General features: G+C 35.6%; 1 protein-coding gene across 8 annotated transcripts in view; it reads right to left on the minus strand.

Moving 5' to 3' along the window:
• The window catches only part of LOC110801546 (uncharacterized), a 41,350-nt gene extending 24,907 nt beyond the window's left edge, over positions 1-16,443 (minus strand). The window contains exons 1-6 of one of the 8 annotated variants that reach the window (XR_008919101.1): positions 7,914-8,463; positions 7,695-7,781; positions 6,797-6,840; positions 5,577-5,700; positions 1,508-1,568; positions 175-392 (exon numbers count right to left, since the gene is read on the minus strand). The gene's annotated coding sequence lies outside the window, so the exon portion shown is untranslated. Of the gene's footprint in view, positions 1-174; positions 393-1,507; positions 1,569-5,576; positions 5,701-6,796; positions 6,841-7,694; positions 9,173-14,619; positions 14,674-15,975 lie in introns of those variants that run through there. The other 7 variants (XR_002536966.2, XM_056827056.1, XR_002536967.2 and 4 more) reach the window with 7 other exon arrangements.
• Between the last annotated feature and the right edge of the window lie 6,354 nt (positions 16,444-22,797).

The following is a 22,797-nucleotide window of genomic DNA, read 5'->3' on the forward strand; positions in this document are numbered from 1 at the left end:
GTATTGATTACTACAAAGAAGGAATGAAAGTAAGATCTAGTATACCACTTTGTAACACCCTAATAATTTCTTGCTTTTATAAAATCATTTTCCAACTTAAAATAAAGGATTTACTAAAGTATTACCGCCACCGTGATAACGGTTAAGGCTATTACCAGAATTACGCAGCGGAAATTAATGTCAACTAACTTTTAAAAACATAATTAATGAAATATTGAGGCCTCCTACAATTTGGAACCATAACGGCCCAAAAACCAAAGTATAAATAGTTCAAAGTTCAAACATTTCAAACATAATTAAATTATAATTAAGTAGTTCAAAATACGAAAACATGCAACTCTCTCGATCATCCCAAGCCACATGATTCCGATCAACCAACCTGCTATATTATTCTACTCCCCATCAATGCAAGTGCAAATGATAGATCATCATAGGGTCATTAAGGCAAAGGCCATGACCAAACACACAAAGCACGTAGTCAGCAAAAGCTGAGTACTTACACGAATAGAGTGAATGAAACTAAAACATGCATCACTCACTAAGTACTAATCAACATGCAAAACCATTAAATAAATAACAAGCAAATCATGAATACAAGACTCGACTCTTGACTCACAATTTAATTAGAATAAGCTTCGAACGGGCCAAAAGAAAGTTCCATAAATTAAAGGAAAAGGTGATGGGAGCCAACCATACACCAATAAATAATAAATTCGGGCCATACCGAGTGTCGGGCCATACCGACGGAATTCCTGCAAATAATATAAATGAAACAACGTCTTGTATCATTAGTAGGAGTACGAGCTTTCCGGCAAGACTCCCCCATTGTTCATACTCAAGGTACATACGTTCCAAGAGTTTTGAAGCTTGTTCTGGTTGCACTTTACGTTTATTAATATTTTATTAAAGGTGAACTCAAGACTCAACAACATACACACATAAAATTAATAAACAACAACCAAAACACTCTTATTTTAATATTTTTAAGAATTGTGATCAACCAAGCAAGACTCTTGTGAAAATTACTACCATGTTCCTCCTCACTAAAGTGAGATTCCACATCATGCCCATTAACATGAGGGTTGTGCCCTTGCACGGCAAATCCTAATTCATTTCATAAAAAATATTCCCAACTGAACCCTACATGTGCGGTGGCTTACGTGAACTAACCCTTCACATGTGGTAAAATAAATAGTACAACGAAGTACGAATAATTGGCTCAAAGTATGCTAGACATCCCGTACAATAGCATACAAATAAATAATCCATCCATTGCATGTGAAACAAACCATACATGCATAAATATTGAACAACATGATTGATAATGAAATCCATACTCATAATAATCTCAACATGCTTGTTCAATCAACAATTCAATAATTCCAATAATATTAATCCACACGATCGTTCACCAAAACATATATGAACCCACATAATATAATTCACATCATCAACAATCATGTAATGTCCTTGACAAAAAGTGTGGTCGCCTTAGACTTGTACGTACCTTGAATACCTAAGCGTAGGGGCCACTTTGCAACAACGAGCACTCACTCAGAAATCACCTCCTATTAACAAAATAATGAAACTTAAATTATTTCCATGTTCATTAATTTTCCAGCAACTTTATAAAATCTAAAACCTTATTTAAACTTTAGAATTCAATCGTTTTTCAATAATATAATCGTCTCAATTTGCAAAACCAATTCCTAGTACGAAAACGTACTTTTTCCGCCTTTAAAATCAATAAAAATCAACACTTTAAGCCTTTATTCAAATCTGAAAATATAATTGATTATCATAATTAAAATCATCACCTAATTATGCTAATCAATTGACTCATTAGGTCTAGATTAAAACCCTAACTTGAAAATCTCATTAAAACCAATTTATCATCATAAAAATCAATTCTTTATTCAATAAACGAATCTGAAAATTCATAATTTATTTAATAATTAAAACAAGCCTAATGAATCATAACACGTAAATCCTCAAAGCACGGTGTTCATAACCGATTCCCAGCATTTTAATCATCCAAACCAATATTAATATTATAATTTAAAATACGAAATTGAAATAGAATAGGTAAGGAAGAAGAGAATTATACCAATCCGTCCTATAGCACGGAACAACCACGAATTAGAGTGATTGGGCGAAAGGGAATTGAATTACGAATACGAACAACACACACACACACACACGTCCATGTGTGCGCGCGCAGGGACGAAGGGACGCAGCAGCGCTGGCGCGCGGGACAGGGCAACACGGCACGCTGGGCGCGCGCGAGGAGGGGCAAGAGAGCAGGGGCACAGCTCGCGCTGGCGCGAGAGAGCGAGCGAGGGAGAGCGGGTGTGGCTGGCGCAAGCAACACACACAGAAACAACAACAATGGCACAGCAGCAGCGCAAGGGGCGCGCTGGCTGGGCTCGAGCAAGAGAGTGGGCGAGAACGTGGGGAGAGCAACAAGGGCAAGAGCAGCACACGAGGCACGAAGTGCTCGTGCTGTGCGTGCGGGTGAACCATACCAAAGAGGAGAGAGAAAGAGGAATGTGGGGCAAGAAAGGAAGGGAGGCTTTAATGAAAAATAAGGGGTTCATTTAATGAGGAGAGTCCTATTTATAGGCTCTCAAATCCCTAGTGGGCTAGGCTTGGAAATGTAGAATTGGGCTTAGCAATTAAATGATTGGGTTAGGCAAGAGCTTGGAATTAAATTCTTTTGATTGGGCTCGTTTAATAAAACGATTTGGACTTTTCATTAAAACCCGAAACCTTTGAAATCACTTGCAACACATTTAATTTTCCGACTCAAGAATTAAATTCGTTTCGTAATTAATTAAAATAATAAATATTCTAATTAATTAAAATACATTTAAGTATTATTTAAATGCGAATTAATTTCCAAAAATCGTAAAATGCTTTATAAATATAATAAAATGTATTTATAATTATTATAAAAATACGAGGTATTACATAATGCACCTTGGGTGAAGGACATATTTCCCTCAGTCTCCCACTTGTCATTCAGACAAGTGTGCATTCACATTCCTTTGTCGCTTAGTGTTACTTGCTGAACATAAGGTAAGATCCAAGCCATCCTTATTAGGTCCAGAAGTGTTTCTCAGATTACAGAGCTCAACTGTTAAACTTTTACAGAAGGTTAAGCCTTAACCATTATGAGCACGGCCATGCATTGTCACAGTATCTAACTCTCCAAGAGGCGTTGTTACATAGAAACACCGTATCCTATCAAAGATAGGAGGACAATCCATTCTTGCAATCAATGAACACTCACTTTGATTCATAGTACGCCCAATAACTGCTTTTATAGCCTCCTTTTACGGTGCGACGTTTAGCTAGTATCAAAGCGAAGTAATTCTCAAACGAGCAGACATAATCACTCATGTTCTGAGGAATGTTCTAATCACCATTAATGAGAACTACTTATGACATGACTTTAATCACTTAAAGTGTTCTCATGGTCAATCCGATACAAGATCCAATAAGTATCTATGCAAAAGATTCTGACATCCAGTCAATCTAGTTCAAGAAACCGAACTACAAATCTACTTGCGATCTAATCTTCATTAGTCATTGGTCGTCCACCTTTCAATGACCTGGATTAGGGATCCTTTGTGACTTCAATATTCAAGTTCACTTGTGCGTGTTTCTTTGTCGAAGAATCCATCTTGACATCCCATTTGAATGTTTTGAATCACTTGGACGTCATCATTTAATACTAAACCAATATTACATGATCTATGAAATGAAATTTCATAAATGATAAATGTTTAAACCAAATGCTTACCAATTTGTGGGCCTCTAACCCAAAATCAAGCATTTAATGTTTTACAGATATAGGCCTAGCTTTCACCCAATACTTAAAACATTCATGGAACTCAAACTTGATTCCATTTCTGCATATGAATGTTGTGTCTCATTCAATGCAGAGGTTTAGTTTATCATACTTTGATATTCTTAGCATCCTTTCAATCGAAAGCCTTTAGATGTAAGATGAAAAGATCTTTGAATATGTTTATAGAATGATCTAGTCTTTCATTGCTGTTAGAATGATTCTCATATTCAAAATAGAAAATTATCCAGATAGCAGACTTGTGATCAACCTGAGTTCATTGAAAAACTCCCACTAGAAACAATTCCCTCTCATTGCTTCTTAGGCAATAATGAATTCATTTCAATTATGTAGAATTGCAAATGATGCTATCCTTTTTGAAATACTCCAACCAGCTCACAGAGATGTGGGAGATACATCTTTTAACTGATCGAGAACTTGGAATCTAATCATTGATTCAGTTTTCCATGCATCACATATGGTTTAGAACCTATGTTACCACCTTTTAATCACGACGCCTAATTGCCCGTGTATGTTTGTGGTTTGCCTAACAACAAGATTCAACTTTTGCTTAGGCAAATGCATGTAGCATCAAAACTTTAGTTCATCTTCACTTCCTCTTATCAAGTGCTCATCCTACATGTCCAAATGTATTGGATGTTCTTGATATTATTCTAATGATCCTTACCTAGATCAATAGAGATTGGTATAAACTCGTCATGATCCAATGTTCACGAGTTATCTTGGCGATCTATATATCACATCATACATGATTGATTGTAATGCAAAAACCATTCGCATTTTAAAATCTATCCATGTAACTTTTAGCTTTATTCTGTTTCAAGAGATACTTAATCTTGCTAAAATCTTGGCATTGCCATGTGATATAAGGTGAAGGCACCTCTTCAAGGCCCTTCATGCTTAACTTTAGTGATAACAACCTAGCTTTATACTTAGTTAAGCATTCATTACTTAGACTTACTCATATGGGTTGAGAGTCTCTTTTGAGTCTCTTAATTGTGTTTGATTTAGTAATTACTTTTACAGAATCCAAACAACGCTTTAGATCCTATCCAATAGATCTTTAACCCAGTATCTTCTAAGTTTCGCCGTGGTTCTAATATTGACAAATACATTCAAATCTATCCATTTAGAATTTGAACGTCATTTTCAATAGAGAGATGTGTATCTAATATATATAGAACCAATAAATTAGACTTAGCTCCCACTAAACTCCTCATCTACAAGATGATCCATATTTTCATAGAGCCATGATTGCTCAATAGCCTTGTTCAAAAATATGTTCCAATTCCCACTTGCATGCTCTAATCTACGAATAGATTTCTTAAGCTTGATCTTTTATCTAGCATCCAAAACTTTTACATTGTGTGATGTACACAATTCCTTTCTACAAAACCAATTGAGGAAGGTGTTTCGTTTTCCCATTGCCATATTTCCATATGCAATGATTGCTAGATTTATTCAAAAATAGCTAATAACAGAAGTCTAATGGCCTGTTCGGTATCATTTCCAATTTTGAGTTTTAAGTTTTTAAAAAACGAAAACTGATTTCCGATTTTATTTAATATTTTTCCAAAACCTAGGGAGTATTATATAACACACTTCTTTTACTTCATATTTTCGAGGAAGTATGAAACAGAACAAGTGAAACAGAACAAGTTAAAAAAACACCGCCATAGTTAACAAACCTTTCTCTCCAACTCACCCAAAAAAAGTCTTCATCTATCTTCCATTTTCTACCTCATCAATCAACACCGCCATATCTCTAAAATCCAAAACTTTGCCTTTCAATCTATCATGATCCTTTTCATCATCCCCTAAATTAGTATCTGAACATATTTAAATTAAAGAATTAATTGATACCACTATCAATTATTAAAAAGATCAACTTTTGGTTGCTTACTAATGGTGTGTTGTTCCGATTAAACGGATAACGGCTAAGAACAACAAGCATGCCCTCTCTCTTGATTAAGTGATTGAAATTTCTAGGGCCACAAGGTCAAGATCTATGGCGAAAAAATCCAGGAGAAATGAATTACATAACAAAGGTATTCTTCATGAATGGATCACAAGCTCTGTTTATAGAAGAAGGAAAGATGCAGATAGATAGAGAGTTGAAAAAGGAGAGAAAAAGTCACAGTAAGGAAGACTAGAAACTGAACTATTTTTAAAACAAAATTTCCCAAACCACTTTTAGTGGTTTCTATATTTCCGTTGTGGTTTCTGCAAAACTGGGCGAAAATTTGTTTTGGGAAAAAAACGGAAATCAAAGAAACCACATTGATACCAAACAACACCTAAAGTTTTGGTTGTCTTCTAGACACTCTCTCTTTACAGGAATTTTGTAGTTGGGTTCTCTTGTCTCGCCATACAGGAATACTAGAAATTTCACAATTGTATTCAAAAAGAACTAACAAGATCTACCTACAGATAGACAAAAGCTAAACACGAGAGAAAAATGTATCCCATATTCAAACCCCGACTTTAAAATTCACAAGAAACATGAAGAAAATTCTACCACAACAAAATCAATCAAGCTCTGTTATTTCATCTGTCATGCTTTCCATCTACATTCAAGCATTTTCACTAACATCAAATGCTGATAGAGTTAAAGTATGTTTTAGTGTAGACTCAAAAGTTATATTTGACTAATTAACAGAAATCAAAACGACAAAATTAAAACAAAACCCAGAAATCAAAACTTTGAATTGTTCGCCTATCATCAACGTCGGTAATTTTCATTTTTAAACGACACTATCCAAGGGAATTGCTCATTTTACACATATATGTTAACCAGATTGCCTTCAATTTAGAGGAACAACTATTATTATCCTACAGTAAAAATCATGTGCCGCTCACAAGAACTTAATTGTGTGCAGGCTGCAAATAAGTCACAGGCCGGTATAATGAATAAATAGAAATTACCTTTATGCAGTGATGATCGATTTTCAAGAAAGTAAGCAACAAGCCTGAAATAAACCCCAACGAGTCCCAGTTTGATAATAATTTATTAGTTAATTGATGACTAACCACTTAATCATGAATCAAGAGATGACTTCACAACAGCAAATGGAAGTGGAAGGAAGAGAACACCATAAATCTAAAAAAGTGAAGCGCCACACGCAAAACACCCACACGCAAAACAAAAAAAACACCCACGCGCAAAATAAAAAACATCCATAAGTCCAAAATGTAAATCAACAAAGGAAAACCCACTTAGAATTACCCCACATATGACTTTATTCAGAATTAAAGCAAACAAAACCAGATGTAAATGGGACATTGAAGTTCTAGGCTCCATGTTAAAGGAGTATAACCTAAATCAAATACTAGACTTGAGTCTGCAATTAATTTCATGAACATCACCCATAAACTCCAACAAAGAAACCACTATTGTAGCTTCTACAATTTCCAAAGTCGACAACTACAAATCAACAGAGAAGTACCTATTTTTACTTGTCAGCCCAAATATAACTCGATCTTTCATGTAATTGTATCACCTATCAAGGCCTCTGATATATTTGCAACCAAAACTTGTTCACAACAAAATATCAGATCACTTATATAAAATATTCGTACTTGAACTAGAACTCAATAAGGAGGATCTACTTTATTCAAAATATTCATTATACCAACCTGGTAGAATTTACTTAATTTATTAACTGAAATTAATCTTTCATTATCAAAATGACAAATCAAAGTTCTATAGTTATTAAAATTGAATGAATAAACTGGAAATAAAGAGACTATAATTTTTGAAGATAAAACAAGGGAAGCAAGAGTTAATAACAACAACAGCAAAAACAACGACAGAGGATCAGACCTGCGACGGTGGCCGAGGATAGTGCGGCACGGATTCCGTGGCTCAAGGGAGAAAAGATATAAGTACGAGGAGAGGAGGGCACCACCACTTCAAAAACGATGTCGGCGGTGGAGTGGTCGTCGCACCACAACAAGAGGAGGGAGAAAATCAATTGAAATTGTTAGGGTTTGCCCAATTGGGGATTTTAATTTCATTAACGAAGTGGGTTAAGGAGATTACCAGGTCGTGAGGAGGCAGTAACGACGGAAACAGCAGGACAGAAATAGAGGAGTGTGTTTCTTCATTTTGCGGAGCCGCAGAGACATAATGTGAGGGAAGGAGATGAAGAGCGGGAAATTGAAAAAAAGTTGAGGCCCCTTTCTATCGTGTGAGGGAACAGCACCAGCGACGCGTGGGGGGTGGGGGGGGGAGGCAGTGAGGTGTGTGCAGAGAGTGTTGTGGTTTCATAGTCTTACCCAGAGAACAAGAAAGGAAGAGAAGAACCAGAGAGGGGAAGAGAGATGAAAATTGGTGAAGCAGAGAAGAGGCCAAGGACAGAGAAGCAGGAAACCAAAAAAAAATTAGGAATTATTTTGTGTGGGTCTTTTATGAATGAGCCCGCACTTGAGTTTAAAGCCCGCATTTGAACTCAAGTGCTGCCAATTTTCTAAAATGTGCCCGCACTTGTGAAAATATTTTTCTATTTTTTTTTGTGCTCTCAAGTGCTGCCAATTTATTAAATGACCCGCACTTGAAGAGAAGCACATGACGATTTTTCCTCTAGTGTAGTTCAAGCATTCCGACTTGGTGAAAAAGATTTTAACATTATCAACGTCGTGAAGTTGTTTATATTCTTTAACCACCAATCTAGCTTTTCTTTTGTATGTGTATACAATATCATCTTTGTATGTTTTGAAAACATGTTTGCAACCAATGGGAGTGAACCCTTTATGCAAATCAACGTTGTATGTTTAGAAAACATGTTTGCAACTAATGGGAGTGAACCCTTTATGCAAATCAACCAAATCATAGATTTGATTCTTTAAGATGAAGGTACTTTGGATGAAATGGCCTCAAACCATTTTGTATGGCCTCGAACCATACTTATGTTTCTGATGGCCTCAAACAATACTTGGGAATTTTTAATTCGTCGTAGCTAACCTGTAAGTCGTATGTTCTTGAAGCACTTTCCAAAGTCTTCATAGTTTTCATTCCTCAAGATATCTATGTATCTGTCTTGGTTGAATTCTATTCCTTATACGATTTACCTAGGTATTGAACATCAAACATTAGTGTCTATAAATACATTACTCAAGTCCTTTGAGTATTAGGATTCTCTTGAAGCACTTCCAAAGTCTTCCTAAAGCTCTTCCAAAGGCTTCTAAGTACGGAGCTTTTCCAAAGACTCCTAAGTATCCTACATTTGTTTGTTGCTTGACTCGAAGTTCTTTTGAGGTCACTTCGAGGTCATTTTTCTCCCACTTGCCTTTTTGGAAATATGATGGTTTCCTAAAAGACATTATCTAGAGCAACAACCATATGTTCACAGATTTGTGGTAGAACCAATACCTTTTGTTTCTAAGAGTCGCTCATAAAGAAACATATATCTATACTTGAGTTTGTTTGATGTAAACACTAACTCCCACTGGGTTTGACAACCCTAGATATATATTTACTGAAAAGATGTACTAAACCAAAGTTCAATCCTTATGAAATCTTATCTTTATCTTTGACAACTTTCTTTAGTGTGATACTCACTTGAGAGTATCATTTAGAAACTATATAGGAAAATAGTCGTGATTATCGTTAATCAAATAGATTGCGATTTCTCCATTTGGATATACCATATTCTTATGGAGCTTCGATTACCATAATGCCATATAAACAATCTAGATAATCTTTCTTGGCTCAAGCAAACATCACCTTGACCCAGCCTAGATGTTCCAAAATTCTTGCGAAGTTGATTTTATACCATTTTGTGAATCGCATTGAAGCATTTCACATAGTTCACGTTGAGTAAATATATCCATATTTTCTCAAATTCTTGTGAAATAGGTAAGTCATAAAATCCAATCTTTGGCCCATGAACTTTATTTTCTAGAAACTTCAAACAATAGTCCATTTCTATGTCATGTTCAACAAGCAAGAACCACGTGTCTTAAATTAACCAACTTTCAGAAATCCATGCCATTGAATCTTAGAATGTTGTCTTGTTGATATGGTCGTATGACATTACCAAAGATATGTGGAACACAAATCAAAATGTTTGATTTTAAACTTCTGAGTATGAAAAGATTCGTTTGTTTATTAATCAATCATATGACTCAACCCTTAAATTACCATTTCATTCAAATAAACACTCAACGAATGTTTTTGTTTACTTTGAATGTGAGTCTTTTCGTTGTCCAAACATAAATTGATTATGATGATTAATGGAACATAATACCATTAAGTTCCAGCCTTTAGAAGGACTTTAAAACAAACATGATGACCCTACAACTAATGTAGCAAGACTTTGCTTCATTTCCCACTTGTAGGTCAATTAACCAGACTTAGCTCCCGGAATTTGAGTTCTTAACAAGAGTTAGAACCTCAAGCGGTAATCTAATACCATAGGAGTTTATTTGCTAAGTCGTTTCTCTTTAACACAAACTTTTAGGTATAAATTGAATCTTGAATTCATTTCTTTTGTTCCCTTTCCTATCCTTTCTAGCACATTTTCTTATAGTCCTAAAGATTTTACTCTTTGCTTAATCTTCTTACTTTGTTATGCTTATAAAGTATCTTTCTTTTATTCAATTTGAATGAAAACATCCAATGAGTCTAGTTCATTTATTGAATCAAAAGAAAATTGGTTGTTAACCATTGGTTATACATGAGTCTTTAACTCAATACTTCATTATTCCAAAACTACCCAATATTCTGAATATATGAGGTCCAATTGGTCTACCATTCAAATTTTAGTTTGAAAAAAACCATGAAGATCACTATAAGAAAATAGTATTCAAGATACACTCTCACTCTCCTTTTCTTTGAGAGTCGCTAACAAAATAAGTTACCAATCAATCGAGAAAATATCGCAGTTCTATTATCCGAACGCAATAAAGTTGAACATTTACGATTCTACAGAATGAACTAGCAAAGAAAAACATTTATCACACTTTAATAACATGAAATAAAAGCATTCATGCAATCATTAAAGCTATTAAACATTTCATTCATGCAAAAGCAAAACATGGTCCAAAATGAATAAAACGATTCCAAGACCCTAAAAGTCCTAAATCCTTAAGCAGCTTTGGCATGTCTCAAGTATTTTAAGATTCTAGGTAAGCAAAACATATTGCTAGTAATCTCCAAATTAGTCTTGGTTAATAAATTAATACCATAATTTATCCCATTGCCACAACATAATGCCATTGTTGTTTGAGTACAAACCACAATCAACGTGCTCATTTGGGACGCCTTACCGTCTAAGTCAACTAATATAGCACCTTGCTTTGGCGTAAACCTACTACGTTAGATCCTTAGATTTTTGTAAGTGCTTGATTTGGAAGGCAACTTTTGAAATCAATATTTCTTTAGACCTAGTTGTTTCTATGTTGGTTCGATTATTTAGTGAACTAAATCTAATCGAGTCATATAAACAACCTATTCATGCATAATATACATTCATTCAGGCATAACATATATATATATATATATATATATATATATATATATATATATATATATATATATATATATATATATATATAGTGCATAAATAATAGGTGAACTAGTATGGCCCAAAACTCTTGTCTTGAAGCATCCAATCTTCTTCACCATCTTGTTAGCTTGGCATCGTCTTGAATCTTCATTCATTGCTAACTTAATGTTCTAAATTAGAAATACTTGAAATAATAAAATTACTTCAAAATTTCAATGGTTCGCAGACCATATTTAAAACTTTACATTCACAGATAGAACGGTTCGCATACCGTATTTAACTATCCTAGATTGGCCATACTAGTCACATGGAGTACCTGCATTACATAAAATATACATTCTATGCATTCACCCATTCGTATGCTAAAACGAATGGCCCAATTAATTATTCAAGTATTTACGTGAATTAATTAAAATTCACGTTCACATAAACGCGTCCTAAAAGATTAATCAATTTTCAAATTATTAATCCTTATACTTTATTCTAATTAAAATTGAATTTAATTAAAATAATGCGACCTACGAAAATAATTAAAATAATTATTTCATATTTAATTTCATTTAGCGGCTCCCACTCAAACCAATAATTAATCCGGATAATTAATTATTTAAATATTAAATTAAACTCACGGCCCGTCCCAAGTTAAATAAAATAATTATTAATTATCCCGTTAGCCAATTTTTAATGCAAACATAAATGTCAAGCCCAACGAAGCAAAAAAATTTTGTTCGAGTGCAATGCGGGCTAGCACTACTACAAAATTGGCCAAAGAGACCCGTCAAAAATGGCCTAAGAGACCCCATTTGAGAGGGTCTCTAGATAGGGAGGTCTCTTTTATAAAGAGATCCCCTCATCTAGAGGGGGTTTCTTTGTTAAAAACAAGAGACCCGTTATCTAAGAAAAGAGGTCTGTTGTGTTAACCATACAAAAAAATAATATAGAAGGGGAAGAGACCCCTTATTAGAGATATGGGGTATGTTTGTAAAAGAATTCAGACCCAATATTTAACATAGGAGGTCTCTTTGAATTTTTTAATATTATTTTATCCAAAAAACTCAAACCCCATATGTAAGATAGGGGGTCTCTTTGAGTTTTTTAATATTTATATAATTAATAAATTTAGACCCCATATGTTAGATAGGGGGTCTCTTTATATATTTTACTATTTTTTTTTATTATACCGGAGAGAGCTCTTTTTACACTTAACGGGTCTCTTTTCATTAATATTTATTAAAAAAAATCACCATAAAAGGCCGTTTTCCGGCCAAAAAAATCAGCATTAATTTAACCAATTTCGTAATTCCAAAATAATTCTTACAATTACATTTAATATATAAAAGAAATATATATATATCCCACTTTACATCAATTGTAATTGTATACATCAATATATATATATCCCACTTTGCATAATTCATGTACCTCCTGCCCTCCTGGTAACCGCATCCACTCTCTTCAATAGACTCCTTCAACTAGGTTAGGTCCCGTGCAACACACGGTTATTACTAAAATATTTTAATATTTCAATACTCTGTAGTATCTAAATAAATGACTTGTGATATTAGAAAAACGTGAAAGTAAAAAGAATATATGTAAAAGTATGAATTCATAGTGTATAAAATAAATATCTAAATAAGCTAAATATGCATATTAGTACAATACGGAGTACAAAGTTAAGGATTATATAGCTGTATACTTACCACTTATTATTATTTCAATTAACATCCGTATTCACCGTGTATTATTATTAGACTAACATTAGAAATCAATTCTTCAATATTATATAAATTAATTAAAAAATTAAAACAATACATAAATAAAATCAAATTGTAAAGGAGAAAATAATATTGATTCATCTTTCCTCCAATAATATATCATGTACTACGTAGTTACATTTATGGTTGTGAGAAATAATTCCCCTGACTTTCATTGATTGTGTATTGTCAGTATACAAACTATTTTTTGTACAATAGCGTGATATGAGGCTATTAATTAGGAATCTAAATATTTACAAAATAACTGCATATTCTATCAATGGTTATTCAATTATATTTTTATTTCTTTTTTTAGTTAGTTTCCTAAATAAATGCAAAGTAAAATCTTTTATTAAAAAGTTTTAAAAAATATATTTTGGCGGGAAAAAATCGCATCAGGAAATGACACGTGTCATTTTTGGTGTCTCTTTTAGTATATAGTAATAGATGCTTTCATTTTCTCCTCCTGCAATTTATGAGTATATATAAATTCTAGAAACTAACACCCAAAAAGTAACTAGAGCTAGAATAATTAGTATCAGGTTTTCAATGTTTTTAAATGTCTAAAGGTAGCACCAGAGCAAATGATTAGGACAAGAAAAATAACAAATCATTGAGGTTATTTTAGCGGCAAGAAAAATAACAAATCATTGAGGCTGTTTTAGCCAGTCTTTTAATAAACTTAAACCACTGTAACCATAGTTCTTCAAATAGCTCACAACAACATCCTCTTGCACAACTATTGTGATAATAATTTTAGGATGGAAGGGAGTACTAAAAAAACAAGTAGAGTTTCAAGGTCACCAAGCGGCAGCATAAGAAGCGTTTATCATGAGTCTAGACTCTAGAACTCATCTCTATGTACAAAGTAACTAGACAACAACCAAAATAGTAACTCCTCATTAATAAGCAACTAATTCTTAAGCATATGAGATCCTGAATTTGCTGTCAAACACAACTATTTTCAGTGATAAAATTCTAGCAGAACCACATCAAATTGTTGGGTAAACGCAGTGTAGGGTATTCAATGGTAGATATTTAGTTCTTACATCTAAGGAACGAAGTATAACAAAGAGCTCGATAAAGTAAGAAGATAACTAACATAGTTAATTAACACTTAATATGTTGTAAAACACAAATAAAACAATCAACAATAAAAAATAAAAGACACATTTTCACTTTTAAGGATGAAAGATCTGTATAGATCATCGATCCTATTTGTTCTTAATTAATGATCCTGGTAGACTAGTGTCCATGATACAAAATTGGATGGTCAAAATCTGGCTTAAGGTCCTTAGAGTACCACGAGGAACTGGCTCATGGTCCTCAGGGTACCGCATTAAGAACTGGCCCAAGATCCTCAAGGTACCACGAAAGATAAGTAGGTACAACTAACAACTGTACGACGTAATCATTTCAATTGGTACGACAAGAGTTCAGATAAGAAAAAAAGGGATTTCACGAGGTGAGACAGATTGATAAATACCTGCATCTTAGGCCGAAGTGCCTCAAGTGGTCCTTTAAGCTTGTCTGTGACTTGCTGTTACACAGAAACAAAAAAAAAAAAAATTAACAAGGTCATTGAAGCCAAAACACTTTTGTCTGAAGCTAAAATATCACACCCTTTAGAACAATATATTTGTCTCCTAGTCACTATTCTGATTATACAACACCAAGAAAATCTATCAGAAAGATCCTATTGGTAAGCTTAATATACTTCCAAACTTTAGTCTCCCTGGGTATAGGAGCAACCTTGCAAACCTAAAGACAAACTTAGACAAATTAGAATAAAATATCTCAAAAAATTGTAACTTGAAGTGATTAATCAAACAAGAGGCACTACTTCTTTCGTGCGCATTGTTTTGATACCGATTTCCCAACATTGGGATAGCCTTTTTACATGTACCTCTCATTTTCCCCCCTAATCATGTTTTGGTTCCCATTGAACCCTTATGTAACTTATATCAACTCAAAAACACATGATAATAAGAACATGATTTTCTGACTCCTTATATGATAAAAGGTCCCCAAAATTGTTGAATGAAGGTGCTCCAAAATCCATTGAAATCATAGGCGATTCTCTTACATAAGGCAGTGAAATTGAATTAAAATGCATTCACAGGAATTGACAATTATGAGTAGACAACATTAGAGGATGATAAACGTGCACAAGAAAAAACAACAAACATAACACAGGTCATATCAAGAGAATACCAAGTCTTATACTCAACTAAGCAATTACAATCGCAAATTTACATAACTACAAACCATAAGCCAACCTACTGTAATTATCATAAACACCTGATCATTTCAAATTTCCGTATCAAAAATTAGTTCAATTTCCAGAAAGAGCAGGCATATAATTATCATAAACACACCTGATTGTTTCCTTTTCCCCGAATCCTCTATCTAATTTAAGCATCAGCAAATTAAATCCATATTTAATCAAAATCAAGTAAGAGATTTTTAAACTTCAACCAACAACATTCGCCAATTCCTAGCAATAGAGAAACGACTATGATAGAAGAATTTAGGACATCAACACCAGCAATAAACGAAGACTATGGTATTCACAAAATAGATGTTCACTGATAAAGGGGCACAACTGTTCACAATAGTGAAATGAACAATCTCTAATTTGACTACCGCAAAATCGACAAGAAATCAAAAGCACAACAAACCCAGAACCAATGATCTAAAAAAGCAGATCTAAATCCAAAATGCATATCCACAAAACCCTAAAAATACCCCCATATGCATATTTCTTAACCAAAATCAAATCAATTCAAATTATAATTTTTTTCTTCACAAATCGAAAACAATAAAAATAATTAGATCTTACAGTTTTAAGTAGAGACTCAATGTTCAAAACGGTTGACCACGAACAAGACCTTAGGTACCATCCATAGAAATAACCCTAACGATATTCTTCACCAAATCTTGCGCAACCTCAGAACCAATCGAGTCTCGTCGGTTAAAATCTTCCAATCGAACATCAACGGCATCGATCACTGGCAGACCATTCCAACGGAGCATTTTTCGATGAATTCGTAGGTGGTTTAAAGGTTCCAGCTCCTCCGGATTTGGGGAAAGTCTGAGCTGTGGCAGCAGAGTAGGAGGTGTAGTCGACTAGTCGGCGACATGGTTGATAGAGATGAAGGAGAAGGATAAGGAGATGGAAAGTTGTGAACTGGGGGGACCGGGGAGCACCAACGTGAGTAGTGAGGAGGGGAGAGAACACAAAAATAACTTAAAAGCTTCACAATTTTTTTATTTAATTTAGGATGGGGAAGAGAGACCCGTGTTCTATCTTATTAGGTCTTAATCTTTCCTTTTCCTTTTCCTTTTCTAAGCGCCGTATTAGTGGGCCCAACGCAAAATAGAGATCCGTTATCTTACTTAAGGGGTCTCTCTCCTTTAAGATTTAATGTAGTATGCGGGGTCCAGTATATATAAAAGAGCCGTTATCACTCAAATTAGATCTCTTGTTTTAAAGAGACTCGTTATGTCGTTCAACGGGTCTTTTATTAAGGGTCTCTTTAATGCACACTATGTGGCCCATGAGGCACACGAGCGGCTGCCCGGCCATGTCCCCGCAGCCGACGCCCACGTACCACAGCTCTCGCTGCCCCATGGTGCCTGTTGTACTCGACGCTGCGCAAGGCATGGCAGCCTTGCTTGCTCGACGCTCCACAAGCCAAGGCAGCCTGCCTTGCTTGCCCCTTCCTCGCCCAGCGCGTGCGCGGCACGCAGCATGCTTGCTGCTGCCCGTGTCGCTGCGGCTCGGCACAGGCGTGGTTGCCCGTATGGCTCGACGAGCCACACGTCCACCCCACCTCGAGTTCGTGCCTTTGGCTCGTGCTTACGGACCAACTAATTATAAAAAAATTAATTTCACGAACATTTGCATTAAGTTATTTTTCATACAAAATTACAATTTTTATTTTCGAAAAATAACGATTTTTACGATTTAATTAATTTAACAACAATTCAATTTCGTTAAAATTATTAAATCAAGGCTAACATTATTCAAATTTTAAGAACGAAAGATTTCAACTGAAAATTTGAACTTTTAAATAATCAAATCTAAAATTTAAATCATTCTAAACATTTAAATTTCAGATTTTTAACGAATTTGGTTTAAGTGTCGATTAAAATTAACGAAACTATTCAAAATTTTAATCCAATAATTTTTAAAATTCGCCACTGACCATGAAATTATATACCCTTTCCCAATTAACCAAATTACTATATCCAAATTATTTAAAAAATCAATTAGCGATCTATACTTTAGGAATTTGGGGAAAGCAAAATATGGGTTTATACTTGTCAAAAATGGCTGAAATGTTTAGCAAAATTATATAATATACCCAAAAAACTTGTGCCAAAATTTCAATCAATTCCGTGTAGTTTAGGTCGACCAATTAATTGAAAAACTTTCCGAATTTATTAATTTTAACACGAAAATTAACAAAAACGCCCAAAAACACATACTTTGAGGCCTGTTTTTGCAATTCCATTCTCATGTGCTGATCTTAGAAAATCGTTTTCAATCAGATTAGGGTCAGAAAAATCTAAATTTCAACAATTTTTGAATTCCGAATTGTTTCTTGCGATAAATCCAATAATCCAGAAACATTCGAAAAGATTCCGAAAAATACAACCAAAATTCGACAACAGCAAAAACAATAATTCATGCTAAAAAATTCTTTGAATACATAAGGCTCATGATACCACTGTAGGGGAATACAGTTTAACATACATAACATGTGCGGAACATCCCCAAAGCCAGGAAACATGTATAAAGCACAGTTTAAGCATACTTACATTCGAAGCGTGTTTTCCCGAGTATTGTATCAACGAACATGAACAAAGAACTCCACTTGTTGTTCCTCTATTTGGTTCATCGACACGTTCAGATCCGTCTTGATTATTGTAGCTTAGACAATGCACAAGATTTTTGCTTTTCGTGATAAACAGTTTTTGCAGAGAGAAAATCTGAAGAACGTAATTTAGGAATTAGATTTAGGTTAGATGGAAAGCTAATTATGTCAGGGTGTGGAAAAATATAATAACCTAATTATATTATTAATGTAACGGCCAAGACGAGAAGGCCTTGACCGGCCACATCCCACACGCGAGCAATAACCCGCGCCCAGCCAACACACTGCAGGCCGAAGCCCATAGCGCGCGAGGCCGAGCAACATGGGCCGTGAGCCTTGCGTGCTTGCTGCTGTGTTGCTGTGTGGTGATGCGCGCTGCCACGCCCTGCGGGCTGGCTTGCTTGCTGCGTTGCGAGCTCGCTGGCTCGTTGGGCCTTGCACGCTTAGCTCGACAGGCTGGCAGCTACGATGCGGCTCGTATTCGCGACTAACGCCTTACGGCTATCATATCGTATACGGCGAATCACCGTCGTAAAATATAATTATTCGTTTTTTCCACCTTACGAATATTCGCGATACGATATACGATTCCGACTCAAGGTCGTATCGTATAATATGTTTTTCAAACTAATTCCCGAAAAGCTATTAAGTGAATTTCCGATTCATTTAATCTGGTGATCTGTTACATGCAATAGGTGTGACCTTATATGTTCAGTCAAGAGAAAGTTGTGAGCCTTATTTAAATTAGAACTCACTGATCGGAAGCATTGCTCCAGCTACCTGTTCCGATCACTTGATCTTACTGAATTAATTGTTCGCAATTAATCTGAACCTTGGTATTAGACTTAATTCACCTTGGGTGAAGGACATATTTCCTTCAAAACCAATGAAAATGGAGTTGCGCCAGTTGAAGTGTGAATTGAAGTTCGATACCCCCACAATGCAAAGTGCAGCTTCTAGGGCCAGTCTTTGTAATTTGTTGTCATTTTCATGATGATGGTGTTGACATTCTTGTTGGCTGCTTCGACTCCCCCATTGTTCTGTGGGCGATAAGGCGAAGAACGGTGATGTTGAATTTTGTACTCGGTGAATATATCTTCACACTCGCCTTGGAAATGGGTTCCCTGGTCGTTAATGAACTCGTGAGGAACGTGAAGGAAATAGTGCCCTTGGTCCAAGTATGCATATAATATTAAGTCTAATAAATGCGGTTCAGTATTAATTAACAAGTTAATAATTCAGTGAGATCAAGTGAGCTGAATGCCTGACTAGAGGCCGCTTCAGTTCAAGTGGAATTAATTATATTAATCCACAGCTTACTCTTGACTGAACCCGTAGGGTCACACAAATAGTACGTAAACGGATCAAGTATTTAATGGCATTAAATACTCCATCTATGGATATTCGGAATCGACGGATCTTGGTTTCAGTGGGAGCTGAGATCGTCACAGGCAAGAAATGAATACTCCGGAAACGATGATATTGCCGGAAACGGAAATATGGATCGTATCGGAAATATAAATATTATCCAAGTCGTAGATGTTGCCGGAAACGGAAACATGGTACGTATCGGAAAATATTATCGGAAATGGAAATATTGCCGGAATCGGAAATATTGCCGGAAACGGAAATATTGTCAGAATCGGAAATATTATCGGAATCGGAAAATAATTCCGGAAACGGAAATATTAAATATTTGTTCGAAACGGAAATTAATTCCGAAATCGGAAATATTAAATGTTGTTCGTATCGGAAATGAATTCCGGAATCGGGAATTTAATCGGAAGCGTATCGTACGAATTAGCATCGGACGAGGCCCGCTAGACGAAGGCCCAGCACGAAGCCAGGCCATCGCCCAGCGAGCCGCACGCAGCAACGCACGCCTCGACCAGGCCCAGCGCAAGGCCAGGCCCAGCCAAGGGCGCGCGCGCGCGCAGCACCGCACATGGGTTGTGCGCTTGTCGTGGGCCGCAAGGCCTGCGCGGGTGCACGGCTTGTACGATGCGTGTGCGGGAAATCCTAATCCTATTAGGATTCGTGCAAAGATTAAAATCCTGATCCTATTAGATTTGCTTTGTTATTTAGAGTCCTAATAAAGTTCTAATTAACAAATCCACATCCTAGTAGGATTACAATTCCTTTTCCATACCTCTATAAATAAGGGCCAAGGGTCATTATTTGTATATACGATTCAAGTATTCAAAGTGATTTTTGAGAGCAAAAATTCAGTCATATAATTGCCTACAATAGCCGAAAATTCTAAGTACCTTAAGGGCGATCCTAGTTGGTCAAGCTTAAGGCGGATCCGGACGTGCTGTGGACTATCTACGGAGGGACGACACTTGGAGTCCTAAAGACTTGTTCTTGTTCGGTTCGGGCGCAGCTAGGGAGGGCACGCAACAAAGTGTATGCATCTAAACTATGCTAAATGATTATGTGTAAATAATATGCTTTCCTGGCTTTATGGTTTTTCCACATGATTTATGTTTTGTCATATGAATCATAACCTCACAGTGGTATCACGAGCCTCTTATTATTTTCATAATCTAAATTGCATGAACATGGTTAAATATTACTAATTTGCAAGAATTAAAAGGGGTGATTAATTTTCGTAATTGTTAATTAATTGCAAATTGCGTTTATTTAATTATACGTACGCAGTTTTTCGGCAGTTTCTTCGTTACTATCCAAATCGGTGATTTTTGTGTCAATTCCGCATGTAAAAGGCATTCTAAAAGTTTGACAAAAATAGTATTTTTCGGCCGAACCCAGAATTCTCAAATTCGAAGCCTAACTATGACTTTTCGGAGGTTTTAGTTTTTCGAATGCAAAATTTCGTAAATTTAAGATGTTAAATTAAATATTTGCGATTCTTGTTGATAAATCTTGAATTTTGATTGACCTAGTGTATATGTTTAACAAGTTTGAATGCCTAGCCTTGTTAATTATGCAATCTAATTTGTAATTATGATTAATTTGTTGAAAATTGGAATAATTTAGAATTAATTTGATTTTCATAATTAGTTATAATTTAATTAGATACCTATGATTAAAAACCACCATAAAAATTGTAAATTTATGTTAAATTTTAAATTTTTATGACCTAGACTTGAATCCATGTTAATCGGAAATCAATTAAATACTAAATTTTCGATTTTTCGCCCTAAAATTATGAAATTAATATTATTTATTAATTTGTCATTAATTTTGAATATAAATTTTAATTTTTATGCGACTCGCTCATATAACTTGCACGCACAAAGCAATGGACGCTACGTGTTACCCTTAAGGGGTGTTGTATAGTGCGGGCATGCGACGACGAGCAAGGGAGCTCGTCGCCCATGCGGTACGAATGCAGCGAGCAAGGGCATGGTGCACGAGCACAAGGCAGCAGCCCTGCCTTGTGTCATGGGCTGTGAGCAATGGGCGTGTGGGCAGGGGCGAGAGCAAGGCACGATCAGTCGCGTGTGGGCAGCAAGCGTGCTGCGCCACAGCGCGCACTGCCTCGCGCAAGCATGCGGAGCCTCGCGCGCAGCGAGCGCAAGCTCGCGTGCCACAAGCGCTACGCACAGCGTCGATGGCTCGCGCGCAACGAGCGCCAGCTCGCATACTGCTGCCTCGTGCGATGAGCGCAAGCTCGCGTGCGGGAAAGGCAGGCGCGCAGCGAGCGATGGCTCGCATGGATCGAGCGCTGGCAAGCGAGCGCAGCGAGCGATGGCTCGCGTGCATCGAGCACTGGCGCGCGCAGCGAGCACCAACTCGCGTGTTCGATTGATGCCTTGCGATGGTGAGCAGCAGCGATGCGACGCAGCGCATGGGCTGCGCGCACATGGCCAGCGATGGCTGTGTGCGTGTGGCCCATGGGCGTGCGTTGCGTGGGATTGTTGCGTTGCTATTAGATCGTTTTGAAATTTTAATTTGAAATTTTCAGTTTACGTAATTTTAATTAATTTTAAAATTAATAATTTAAATTATTTTCTTGGATTTTAATTTTGAATATTGTAATTATAATAAATTTTATTTATTCTAATTATTTTACTAAAATTAAAATCATGAATTAATTTAAATACGACTGAAATTAAATTAAACTTTTTGGATTCAATTATAAATTTATATGAGCTTTAAATTTTAATTAAATTTGTATGTTTCCGGTTAGACTAGAAATACATCTTTATGTTTAAAATTAGTAAAGCATATGAATTTATTGGTTTAAGTGGGAGCCCTTTTTAGTCATAAACTCTTGATTAGGTCTACAAATCCTTAAGGTTAAAACAACTTGATTAGAATTAATAAGGACTGAATAATTTGTAGATTATTGGTGCCCTTGATTAATTGCTGCAAATGTTTATGTGATGCATAATGTGTTTTACTAACCAGCTATGTGGGCCATTCATGATAATGAATGGGTGAATGGTATATATTGTATATGTACTGTTTTGCAGGTTATGAAGTGACTAGTATGGCCCAAATAGGATAGAAAATATGGTCTACGTACCATTAATTTGAATGTAATTGGTCTAAAGTACCAAAGTTGTTTTTCAATTCAAATATGGCCTGTGTACCATCAAATAGTTGTAATTAGTTTTAATTATAGCTTATCCTATTTGAAGAAAATGGTGCCTCCCACGGAGATTTTCAAGACGGACTTTGAAGTTAAAGCTTCAAGATGAAGTCGGGCTATACTAGATCACATTTATCTTATGCATGTTTTAAGTTATTTATTGATTTTAAATATGTCTTAAAATGCATGAGATCAAAAGCTTGATTATGTTGCATGATTA

This window comes from Spinacia oleracea, chromosome 4 (genome assembly GCF_020520425.1).
Source record: "Spinacia oleracea cultivar Varoflay chromosome 4, BTI_SOV_V1, whole genome shotgun sequence".
NCBI lineage: Eukaryota > Viridiplantae > Streptophyta > Magnoliopsida > Caryophyllales > Amaranthaceae > Spinacia > Spinacia oleracea.